The following is a 12,506-nucleotide window of genomic DNA, read 5'->3' as shown; positions in this document are numbered from 1 at the left end:
CAGTTCAGTGGCAGACTCGTCATCTTGAACTTGTATTGGCTTGGTTTCATGCTTTGTTGAGTAAACAACTATGGAAAGCACAAGGCATTTTCCAATTCCTTCTCACTTGGAAGAACTCAGCGTGTACCTTCAGCCTCCTCTGTGGATTCGGTCTTGGCTGGGGTGGCTTTGGAGGCCTCGCTCTAGGGCTTCTCCATCCTCCTGTGCCATGGGCTTCCTGGCATCTCTGTTGGCTGCTCCATGTGTTAATGAGACTTCTTCCCTCTAGCTCTGCCAGGATACCAGCTGCCCTCCAATAAGCCTTTCATGGCCTTGTTCTGTACACACTGGGCCAGCACAGATCCCATAGGAAAGCCAGCGGAGGCTTCTGAGGCTCGTCACCATGCAGTCCCCCTCTCTAGCACCTGGCTCTGCAGATGCAGCCACGGCCGCAGCCCCTGTCTCTGATCTCTGCCTTCTTGGCTCAGATAATAATGTTCTGCCTGGACCTCAGCTCTTATGTCTCCATCAGGAAACTGTCCCCAAACAGAGGCATGGTGATGACGGGCTCACCTTGCAAGTATCCCTGCCCTCAGGGGCCACAGTTCTGAGGTTTGTCCAGGGTCTAAAAACAATTGCCTGATACATCGTGTACAATTTTATGGCTGTTTATGGCAGGAGAGTTAGTCCAGTACCCCTGGTGAAAGTCATCCGTAGATTTTAAACACTGCCTACTTTCCAAAAGATCTGGGGCAGCTTATGATAAAAGGCTCGGGCTCAAAGGAATTATTAAAACAATGTTGTAAAAGAACACAGAACAAAGAAATACAAGAAACATGAGGCTGAGGACAGCCACTGTGTTTGAGTAAATCTTACACTGAAGCTTATGAAAAAGAGCAACATTATTTGGACGTAAACATTTTTAGCCTGTTGTCTGTGAAAAGGTGAACTTACTGTAAATTTCAGTAACTCTCCTTTGACATATTTAAAGGCTAAGAGAATTCTTTCAAGAGCCTTGTTTTCTTATAACTCAAAAACGGTTCCTCTCCTTAAAACCTCACACTTCCAGGCTCTCGGCGTTCAGCGAGTACAGGAGCCGTTTGGGAATCATTCCTGCTTGGGAATCACTAAACTGTGACTGCCCACAACAGCCGTGGGATGTGCTGTCTGGGGTGTCACTTCCCGTTGTTTGGCAGAATCATGAAGCCCCCGGCTCCTGTGAGTCAGGGAGGGACCGCAAGTGTGTCTGGGCCGTGTCACTCTGGAGCTGTGCGCGGAGCCGTCCGGGATCTGCTGGTCGGGAGCCAGGGCAAGGAACGCTCATTTGTCCACCTGTCGGCTTCAGGCTGCGTGCCCAGCAGGATGTGCACAGTAGGAAGCGGCTGTCGGGGGTCACTATTTATTGCCTGGAGCTGAGGGATAAGCCGTTCCATCTGGGCTGACCCCATGGTAGAGGACCAGATCCAGGATCCCCAGACCAGGGTTCGCCAGCAGTTCCCATCACTGCCACCCTGCCCTGCACCCTTAAAGCACAAAAGCTGGCAGTGGAGACAGAGGTCTTTCCAGCCAGGGACACAGCAGCCTGAAGCTCTCCTCTCTGGACTGTCCTCAGTACAGGGAGCCCCCCAAGCACAGGGCTTTATTTCCCCTGCGCCTGTGATGGGCTGAGGGAGTCAGGGCCGAGCCAGCGGAACACTGGGGTTGCTTTGAAGCTGGCTTCAGGTGAACACGCTTGCCCCCTGGGTGGTCTCCAGGTGGTCTTCCCATGGCAGCAGGTCAGGTGGAGGCAGCAGCCTCTGGGGCAGGAGGCAGAGATGAGAGGGGCCATGGGCAAGGGGTCTGGCAGCTCTGTGTCTGCCCAGTGGCTTCAGCCAACTTGTAGGAGGCAGTGGGGAGTGGCAGCCCAAAAGGCCGCACTGTCCCCACAGGCCTGGCACAGGGTTGAGGGTCCAAGATTCTGCCCCGCTCAGAAGTTTGCTTTGCCGAAGTGGCCCGAACTCTCAGGGGACCCAAGCCACGGCCTCCCAAGTCTTGGGAGGAGCTAAGAGGACCCTTGCTGCACCCAGACCCCAGCTCAGAGGGCAGCAGCTCTCAGTGGAGCCCCAGGACCGTGGGCCCAGAAGGTTAGGGACAAACACTCAGATGCTAGTGCAGTGACCTGGAAACGTGCCTGGAACAGTGAGGGTCCCCGAGGCCCCTACCCTGGTGAACTTGCCACAGACTAGAAGCAGGTAATTGCAGGGCACTCAGACAAGGTTAACACCCATTAAACTTCCTGCAGTGGATTTTCCTGACAGCTTCTTCAAAAGGAGCCCATCTAATGTATTAAAAATACCTGCATTTGTGTCCAATCAGCACAGAGATGCTCAGAAAGCCTCCAGTTAAAACCACTGGAGCGGAGATCTGTGTTTTGACAGCTCCAACCCCAAACACCTTTTGTGCTTCTGCCTGTCATGAGGAACCACAGAAACCTCAAGGGTCTCCTGGGCAGGCACTGGTCTCTTGGGGCTGCAGACTGAGGAGCTCAAAACACAGAAATGTGTCTTCCATGGCTCTGGAGGCCGGAAATCAGGGTCCCAGGCCCACAGTCCCCAGACGCTCTAGGGGAGGACCCCTCCTGCCTCCTCCAGCTCCTGGAGGCTCTTGGCATTCCTTGGCTTGTGGCCGAATCGCTCCTTTCTCTGCCTCTGTTTCCATGTGGCTTCTCCCTGTGTGTCTCTGTGTCATATAAGGATACTGGTCATTAGATTTAGGGCCTGCTCCGATCCAGGATGATCTCATCTCAGTCCTCAGTTACATCTGCACACTCTTTTCCCAAATAAGGTCACACAGGTTCCAATGGACACATCTTTTCAGGGCTGCCAGTTACTCCACAACACCACAATTCAAGGGGAGAGGCAGCAGGCACCAGGCCTCCTCTCCCGGCACGCGAGAGCTCGCCGAGGGCACTGCTTCCCAGGGCACAGGGTGGGACTCCCTGGCTCCTGGTGGAGAGCAAGCACCAGAGCCCCAGATAGGTGCAAGGGGAGAAACAGGAAGGGGCTGGGGAGCTACCCCAGTCCCCAGCCCCAGCTCGGTTGCCTAGAACAGTCCCAAGACCAGCATGATTCTGGCCTCCCAGCGAGGGGGAAGGAAGAGGAGCAGGGGTAGGAGTGACTTTTCACAGCCTCATCCTGCAGGGCCTCCAGCCAGGTCAGGCTGTGGGAGACATGGTGGGAAGTGGGAGGCAGGAGGTGAGTGGGCTCAGGGCGTTTGCCGCCTTCTCCCCACTGCACTGTCTCCACACTGTTGGCCTCGTCTCCCCGTGGCTGCCTCTCGGTCCCGTCACTGCCCTCTCCTCTTGCTCCCTGGGGGATAAGGTGGAAAGCGGTCCCCTGGATTCAAGCCTTAGAATCCTGCAGCCACCCAACCGGCCGCCCCATCTGTCCACACCTCGTCTGCTGTCCCTGAGCTCAGTGTCTTCCAGTTGCTGGTTGGAGGTGCCAGCTGGTTCCTGCTGGGTCCATCTGACAGTGACACAGGGAGGTTCAGGCAGGCATGGGCACTGCCACCTCAACTCTGAGTGTTACTAGTATCACCCCCCACCTTGAATCCCAGCAAACCAAGAGGAGGGAGGAGGAGGGAGGGAGAGGGAAAAGAAGGGAGGTGGAGGAAGGGGGAGGGAGAAAGAGAAAGGAGAGAGGGGGAGGGAGGGGAAGGGAGAAGGAGGGAGGGGGAGGGAGGAGGGAGGCTAGCAGTGCCCAGGATCACCCAGTCCAGGAAGAGCATGGAAAGGAGGCCGGCCCTGGCTTGCGGATGGGGGGACTCTGGGTGGCTCTGCCATGCACCCTGAAAATCTCTGTCCACCAACCTCGTGGGCCAAGAGATCTGCTGCCCTGTCCCTGCCTTAGGGCTTGACTAGAATGTCAGGGACAGCGTTTGGGGTAGAACAAAATGGACATGCTCCCCTGCCCTTGGGGTGAGCAGCCCTTCCGAACCGGTCTCAACCCTCTCTGTGGGGCTGCCATTCTCCTGATTCCCTCCCCAAAATTGTCAGCTGGGATCACCTTGTAGAAACCGCAGTTAAAACCCAAGCACAGGACTCCGAGGAGACGGATCTCCCGAGAGGCTCCAGTCTCCAAGAGCCGGCAGATCAGCCTGCATCTGTCAAGGGAACTGCCGTGACTATCTGTCCATAAATAAAACCTGTTTTCATTTCTCCTGCCCTCAAGAAACTGCTGCTATCGGAGACCAGACCCAGGAGGGTGGGCTGCTTATAAAGGAAACCCAAGAGGCACCAGCAGGGCCTCGCTTGGCACTGCATCCCCACTGCCTGTCTGCCTGTCCCCGGGAGAATCACCCATCCCGGGCACAGCAGGCTTTAGGACGCTGAGATTGCCTGGGCATGCTGGCCGGTGCCTGTAGCCCCTGCCATGGAGGCTGAGGCAGGAGAATCACTTGAGCCTGGGAGGTCGAGGCTGCAGTGAGCCGTGATGGCAACTATTGCACTCCAGCCTGGGCGGCAGAGCAAGACCCTGTCTCAAAAAAAAAAGATGGTGGGAATGGCTTCACAACCGTGGAGTGCTTTTCTCATTTTACTAGGTGAGGAGGAACAGGTTCATGCCCCCCGAGGCACAGGCACCTAACACAAGCCTGTGCTGGCCGCGTTCGTGGAGGAGGCTACAGATGGCCAAGATGCTCACAGGCCAGGTAGTTTCTGCCCAGGCTTCGAATGCGGCCCCATCCACACTGGGATGGTTTTGAGAGCCAGATGCCGGCACGTGCACCTGTCCCTCTGAGCCCCATCTGGAAACTGCTTTGTGGACAGCTGTGGCCTTGGATGAAAGGGGTCCTCACCGGAGCTTGCCGGGGTGCATGGCCGGAGGAAAAGTGTTTCTTTTTTTTTTTTTTTGAGACGGAGTCTCGCTCTGTCGCCCAGGCTGGAGTGCAGTGGCCGGATCTCAGCTCACTGCAAGCTCCGCCTCCCGGGTTCCCGCCATTCTCCTGCCTCAGCCTCCCGAGTAGCTGAGACTACAGGCGCCCGCCACCTCGCCCGGCTAGTTTTTTGTATTTTTTAGTAGAGACAGGGTTTTACTGTGTTAACCAGGATGGTCTCGATCTCCTGACCTCGTGATCCGCCCGTCTCGGCCTCCCAAAGTGCTGGGATTACAGGCTTGAGCCACCGCGCCCGGCCTGGAGAAGGGTTTCTGTGTCACCTGTTTTCATTGGTCCCGAGGCTCAAGGCCTTCCTGGAGTCCCCGAGAGATCGCCTCGTCCACCTGGGAAACAGATCGCCTGCTCAAGCCAGGGCAGGACACATCAGCCCGGCACAGGAGCCCATGAGGGCTCCTCACTGCCCCCCTCCTGAGCTGGGCTCCTGCAGGCTCCCTTGCCCCACAGACCTGTCACAGCAGACAGTGCTGGGGGCCCAGCGAGGCCCGAGGCCCACGGTGCCTACAGGGCCAAGGCAGGGCCAGTCTAGGCCCAGCCCTGTCATCTGACCCTTTACGCACCCTTCTAGGGCTCCTTATGACCACAAGGAAGAGCCACATTGATGGATGAGGGGTGTGCACTGGATAGCAGGGAGGGCTTCCTGGAGGAGGGGCCAAGTCGGCTTTGAAGTTGGGGACAGGGAGTGGTGCACGGGTCCCTCCCGAATCTGCCAGCATCGGAGCCTTGATCAACAGGAAGGAGACAGGTACCTTGGGGTCAGGGCTCTCCCTTTTCCTCCCCGGTTACTCAGCCGGACCCCAGGGTCACCTCCTCCATGAAGCCCCGTTTCCCCATCCCTGTGGTCAGTGTGTGCGGCGGCCCCACCCTGAGAAGGGGCGGAGCTGGGTGGGTGCAGACACTGCTGGTGATGAACAGACAGACGTCGTCGCTGCAGGAGCAGGCGGAGCTTCCGTTCCCAGCACCAGCTTCACTCCCGGGGATTTTACTGTTCAGTTTCTAAAAATGGCAGAGAGTTCATTTCTCAACATCCCCTTGGCAGGGCTGCTTCCATTACGGTGAAAGTGGGGGCCGTTTGTGGTTTTCTCTGCCTGCCGGAGTCTGGGCCACGGTGTCTGCGGAAGACGCCACATGCATAGCTGGGCTTTCTTTGTGTGTGCCAGCATTGCTCAGGAAGGGGAAGGAAAAGGAAAATGAGTCGTGAAGGGCAGGCCAGCACCCGGAGGCCAAACAGGTTTCGCGGCAGCTGCTTCCGCCAAATGCCAGAGGCACGTCCACCGGGTCACCTGGACAGCCCAGCCAGCTGCTGTCACCTGCACCCAGAACCAGCCCCCAGTGGAGTCCTCACTCCAGACAGAGGGGCTTCGGGATGCTGAGGAGGGTCTTGGGGTAGATTCTTTTCTGAAGGAAGCTGGAGATGCTGAGTTGAAAAGGGACCCTAAGCCTGTCCCCTGACCCCACCCAGCTCTTCTGGTGACACTCAGAAGAAGCTGCTGGCAAGACCCAAGAGATGGACGTGCAGTCCTCGGTCTGTGCACACCTGAAGGGCTCGTGCCCTGCAGGGAGCTGAACCTGAGACTGAAGCTGTGTCCAGACACATTTACTCACAGCATGTCCCAAATGCCCGACACCCACGGATCCACCCAAGTCTGCTTCTCTGCTGTGCCTGCAGCCCCCAGGAGTGGCCATCTGCATGGTCAAAGCCACGCCTCCTAACCTGGGAGCTCTGGGGGGAGGTCAGGGTGGGGAGAGAGTAGCTCCCTGGGAGCCCCAGGGTGGCCTGTTCATCACAGGCTCTGTGGCTTCCAGTCCACTGGGGAGAGATGAGACAAAGGGAGAGCGGAAAGATCTGGAATTTCTTTTGTGCATGGAGCAAGGGAAGTCCTCAGAAGCACAGCCTGAGACAGGGATTGGGGTGCAGGTGATGGATGGAGGGTGGGCCCTCAGGGAAGGGAAGGGAAACACTGGTGTAGCTCAGAGCCTTACAGGCTCAGGAATCTCTCCCGGGGTGCTTCCCGAATGCAGATGCCAAGGCTCACCCCAGACCAACTAGATCAGAATCTCCAGGGCAGGGACCTAGAACCTGGGCCTTGGGGTTTGGGTTTCTACATTTTTTTTTTTTTTTGAGACGGAGTCTCGCTCTGTCACCCAGGCTGGAGTGCAGTGGCGCGGTCTCAGCTCTGCACCTCCCAGGTTCAAGTGATTCTCCTGCCTCAGCCTCCTGAGTAGCTGGGATTACAGGAGCCCACCACCTCTCCTGGCTAATTTTTTATATTTTTGGTAGAGACAGGGTTTCACCATGTTGGCCAGGCTGGTCTCAGACTCCTGACCTCAAGTGATCCACCTGCCTCGGCCTCCCAAAGTGCTGGGATGACAGGCCTGAGCCACCATGCCTGGCCATCTAAATTGTTATTAATAGACTTTATTTTTTAGAACAGTTGTAGAGAAGCGTTGAGCCCACAGGACCGTGGCTCCATGGTGGCTCCTGGCCCCCACTTGTTAATAACAGGTGTCTCCCTGTTACTAACATTTTGCATTACTATATTGTTACAATCAATGAGCCAATATTGATACATTATTAAGGAAGGTCCGCAGTTTATATTACGGTTCACTCAGTCTTGTACCTTCTGTGGGTTTGGACAAATGTGTAATGTCCTATATCTACTATCCCAGGATCCTGCAGAAGAGTTTCATTGCCCTAAAAAGTCCTTGGAGGCGGGGCACGGTGGCTCACGCCTGTAATCCCAGCACTTTGGGAGGCCGAGGCGGGCGGATCACGAGGTCAGGAGATCGAGACCATCCTGGCTAACACGGTGAAACCCTGTCTCTACTAAAAATACAAAAAAGTAGCCGGGTGTGGTGGCAGGCACCTATAGTCCCAGCTACTTGGGAGGTTGAGGCAGGAGAATGGCGTGAACCCGGGGGACGGAGCTTGCAGTGAGCCGAGATCGCGCCACTGTACGTGATGACTGGGTGATAGAGCGAGACTCCGTCTCAAAAAAAAAAATTCCTGGGAGCCCCACGTGTTCATTCCTCCCTCCCCACAACCCCGGCACCCACTGATCCTCTTACTGTCTTTCCGGTTTGTCTTATCCAGAACATCATACAGCTGGGTTTATACAGTATGCAGCCTTTTCAGACTGGCTTCTTCCCCTTCACAGCGTGTAGCTACGGTTTCTCCCTGTCTTTTCATGGCTTGAGAGCTTGTTCTTGGTGCGGCTGAATAATATTCCGTTATCTGGATGTCACAGCTTGTTTATTCACTCAGCTGTTGAGGGACATCTCGGTTCCTGGCATTTGTGAAGAAGGCTGCTAGAAACACACATGTGCAGGTTTCTGTGTGACTTTCTCCTCCTTTGGGAGTAGAAATGCCAAGGAGGGCGGTCGTTGGAACACGTGGTACGAATATGTTGAGCTTTGTAGGAAGTTGCCCAAGTGCCCTCCAGTGCGGCTGTGCTGCCTCGAACCCCAGCAGCCGCGGTGAGGGCTGTTCTGTCTCCATAGCCTCGCCAGCGTTTGGTGTTGTCAGGATCCTGGTTCTGGTTTTTGTAGCCGTTCTCATTTGATCTCATTGTTGTTTTCATCGACATTTCTCTAATGGCATGTGATGTCGAGTATTTTTCATGTGCTTATTTTTCCATCGCTATGTCTTCTTTGATGCGGTGTCTATTCCGACATTTTGCCCATTTTTTAATGTTTGTTTCCTTATTGTTGAGTTTTTAAAGTTCTTTATATATTTTGGATAACAGTATGTCTGTTATCAGGTATGTCTTTTGCAAATATTTTCTCCCAGGCTGTATCTTGTCTTCTTATTTGTTTAACAGTGTCATTTTTAGTGTGTTTTGTTTGTTTGTTTGTTTTTTGTTTTTGAGACAGAGTTTCACTCTTGTTGCCCAGACTGAAGTGCAATGGCGCAATCTTGGCTCACCACAACCTCCGCCTCCCGGGTTCAAGTGATTCTCCTGCCTCAGCCTCCCGAGTAGCTGGGATTACAGGCATGTGCCACCATGTCCAGCTAACTTTGTATTTTTAATAGAGACGGGGTTTCTCCATGTTGGTCAGGCTGGTCTCGAACTCCTGACCTCAGGTGATCTGCCAACCTCGGCCTCCCAAAGTGCTGGGACTACAGGCGTGAGCCATCTCGCCTGGCTGTGTAATTTTTTAATTTTAATAAAGTCCAGCTTATTCATTTTTTTCTTTTTGTGGATTATGCTTTTGATGTTGCATCTAGAAACTCAAGATACCTAGATTTTATTACCTAGAAATTTTATCTTGCATTTTATATTAAATAAAATGTGTTATTATCTATAAATTGTATTATCTTGCATTTTATATTAAGGTCTGTGATGCCTTTTGAGTTAATTATCCCAAAAAGTATAAGACCCATTTTTTTCTACATGTGGATGTCCAGTTGTTCCAGCACCATTTGTTGAAAGAAAGTCTTTTCAACATTGATAACCTTTGCTTCTTTCTCAAAGATCATTTGCCCATGCATGTGTCCGTCCACTTCTGGGCTCTCTCTTCTGTTCCATTGGAATATTTGTCTGTTCTTTAGCCATGATTACACTTTACTGGCCAGGTGAGGTGGCTCACGCCTATAATCCCAGCACTTTGGGAGGCTGAGGCGGGTGGATCACTTGAGGTCAGAAGTTCAAGGCCAGCCTGGCCAATATGGTGAAACCCCATCTCTACTAAAAATACGAAAATTAGCCAGTTGTGGTGGCAGGTGCCTGAAATCCCAGCTACTCAAGAGGCTGAGGCAGGAGAATCACTTGAACCCAGGAGGCACAGGCTGCAGTGAGCCAAGATCATGTCACCACACTCCAGCCTGGGCGACAGAGTGAGACTCCATTTAAAAAAAAAAGGTTACACTGTACAGATTACTGGGGCTTTATAGCAAGTGTTGAAATCAGGTAGTGTCCATCCTGTGAACTCACAGTATGACGTTAAATAGGAGTGAGGATAGGGGTCCTCCCTGCCTCCTTCCCTATCTTAGGAAGAAAAGCTTCAGGTTTCTCACCATTAAGTATGGATATGGGCTGCAGGTTTTTACTAGATGTTCTTTACCAAGTTGAGGGAGTTCCCTTGTATTCCTGGCTTGTGAAAGGTTTTTCTCACAGACGAGTGTTGGGTTTTGGGAAATGGTTCCTGTTGCCGTGATGGATTTCAATCATCTGTTTCCGAACCTTGCAGCAGCCTCGCGTACCTGGAATAAATCCTGTGGTGTATAATTCTTAGTATGTCGTGTTGGATTTGCTGCGATTTTGTTGAGGGTTTTGCATCTGTGTTCATGAGACATCTTGGTCTGCGTTTTCCTTTCTTGTAACATCCTTGGTTTTGTTATTGGGCTAATGCCGGCCTTGTAGAGTGAGTTATAAAGTGTTCCCTCTGCTTCTATTTCCTGGAAGAGACTGTAGAGAATATCTATCATCTGTTCCTTAAATTCATGGCAGAATTCTAAGTCAGTGTCCCTGCATGGCTCCGGGCACGCTGGTTCCCGATATGATCTCTCCGCTTCTCTTCCTTGGGATCTCGCTGTCTGGGCCTGGAGGGTCACAGTGGGCACAGGAGGTAGCTCAGGCTGAGAACCAACGTCGCTAACATCACCTAAAGGGGGTTCCCGGCTGGCAGCCTCCAGGTGCTGGAATGTTTCTCGGTGAAAAGCCACCACGGGAGTCTGTGGACTTGTCACATCACCCACAGGCATGACCCCAAGGCCACGTATCCAAGCAGCAGTGCCGTGCATATTCATGTCGGCATTGGACTTGCAAATTCCGAGTGAAGTAAATGTCATCTGCAGCGTGTAGACATTCGTTCTTTCAGGAGAAGATCTGTCGGAGAAAATGCAAGCTGATTACCAGCCTAACAGAGAAATGTGCATCCCGGTCCCTGCAGGGCCACCCTGGAGGCGCCTCTGCACCTCCCATGCACAGCTCTGAGGGAGCTGAAAATTAGCACCAATTAGGGGAAAATGAAGCTCTTGGTTCCCTCCTGAAGCATTTGGTTGAAGCTTTCTGCACTCCTTTCTGGGGGCAAATGAGCATCTCTCGGGACAGTTGTGTTTCTCTTGGGCAGGGAGCCACTGGCAGCTCCCCAGTGGGACTTGTACCTTACAGTCCAGATTTCCACTTCGGAAAGGGAAGGTTCTAGAAAGTTCTAGAAAGCTCGGCTGTGGCTGACTGCTGGCTTAGGGCTCCAGCCTGTCTCACCTAGCAATGCAGGGAGAGCCATGTGGGCTGGCTTCTGGGGATGGGGAGGAGAGAGACAGAGAGACACACAGGGAGAAACAGGGAGATAGAGAAGAGAGAGGGAGAGAGAAAAGGAAAGAGAGGAGAGAGGGAAAGGCAGAAAGAGAGAGACAGAGGGAGAAACAGAGAGAGAGGAGAGACACAGAGAGAAAGGGAGGAACAGAGGAGAGAGAGGGGAGGAGTGGGAGGGAGACGGCATCCTCTCCTCCCTGCCCTTGCCTGGGGTCTCGGCTGAGGGAGGGAAGGCTCTGTGCTGGGGAAGAGGCCTCCAGCGGGGAGTTGTGACTGATGAATATATGATTTGCTACTTTATCTCAATAGAGGATTCGAACAGCCCCCAGACAAGGTCGCATCTTTAATGATGGTTTTGGGTGCTGAGCCAGCCCAGCTTGGAGGAGGCTTCATTTCACAGATGAGGAGCCTGAGGCTGGGGGGAAGCCACGTGCTCAGATGCACACAGCTGGGGCCGGCAGCAGGTTTGCCCGACCTCAATTCTGTGCTTCTCATCCTGGAAGCGACTGCCTTGTCCCCTCTGCAGCCTCCTTCTCTGGCTCAGCCACGTAGGTCACTACTGAGTTCACTCTTCAGCCCTGGTGGGGGACGGGCAAGAGAGGCGGCGTGAGGGGCGGGCGGAGGCAGCGAGGCCTGGGGTGAGAGTTTTCTGGAGCCTTCTCTGGAGTGTGACCCCCTCCCCACCAAAAAAAAACTCTTGGCTCAGCTCTCGGGCTTTGGTGCAGCGGGGGGTCATGGCCAATGCAAAGGAGGCCGAGCTCTGCTCCCAGAAGGATGTGGCCCCGCTCATCTTACCCAGGCTTCATTTTGGGGCCGTCTTTTTAGATGGTTGAAAATGAGTAACTCATCCTTGACCTTGTGCAATGCCCACGCCCTCTGCCCAGGGCTGACCTGGAGGCCCTGGGTTCTCTGCTGAGCAGAGCTAGGACCAAGACCACGCCTGGGGAGAGAGGGGCAGACGCTGGTGTGCCTGGCCCAGGTGGCATCCCACAAAAGCTGCAGGCAGCCCTGTCTAATGTGGCAGGCCTGGGCCACACGTGGCCACTGGGCATTGAGACATGGCTGGTCTGAGTGAAGATGAGCTTCGGCCTGAAATCCACACTGGGTTTTAGAGAGTTAATGCAGAAAGGCAGGTGTACAATAGCTCACTAATACCGTTGCACATTGAAATGGTATTTTGAATACATTAAGTTAAATAAGATATCGTATTAAAATTATCATAACTGTTTTCTTTCCACTTTTGTAATATAGCTACTGGTACATTTAAGCCTCACGTGGCCTGCGTCCTATTTCCACGGGACTGTGCGTCCCGAGTCCCTCCCCGCCAACGAGAAGAAG

General features: G+C 53.7%; 1 protein-coding gene across 1 annotated transcript in view; it reads left to right on the top strand.

Annotated features, from left to right (window-relative positions):
- Positions 1 to 12,506, top strand: part of LOC105470521 (neurotensin receptor 1) — a 54,254-nt gene that overhangs the window by 16,046 nt on the left and 25,702 nt on the right. The window lies entirely within an intron of this gene.

Source organism: Macaca nemestrina, chromosome 15 (genome assembly GCF_043159975.1).
Source record: "Macaca nemestrina isolate mMacNem1 chromosome 15, mMacNem.hap1, whole genome shotgun sequence".
Taxonomy (NCBI): Eukaryota; Metazoa; Chordata; class Mammalia; order Primates; family Cercopithecidae; genus Macaca; species Macaca nemestrina.
Note: the sequence above shows the minus strand (reverse complement) of the source record. Positions and strands in the feature narration are given on the sequence as shown.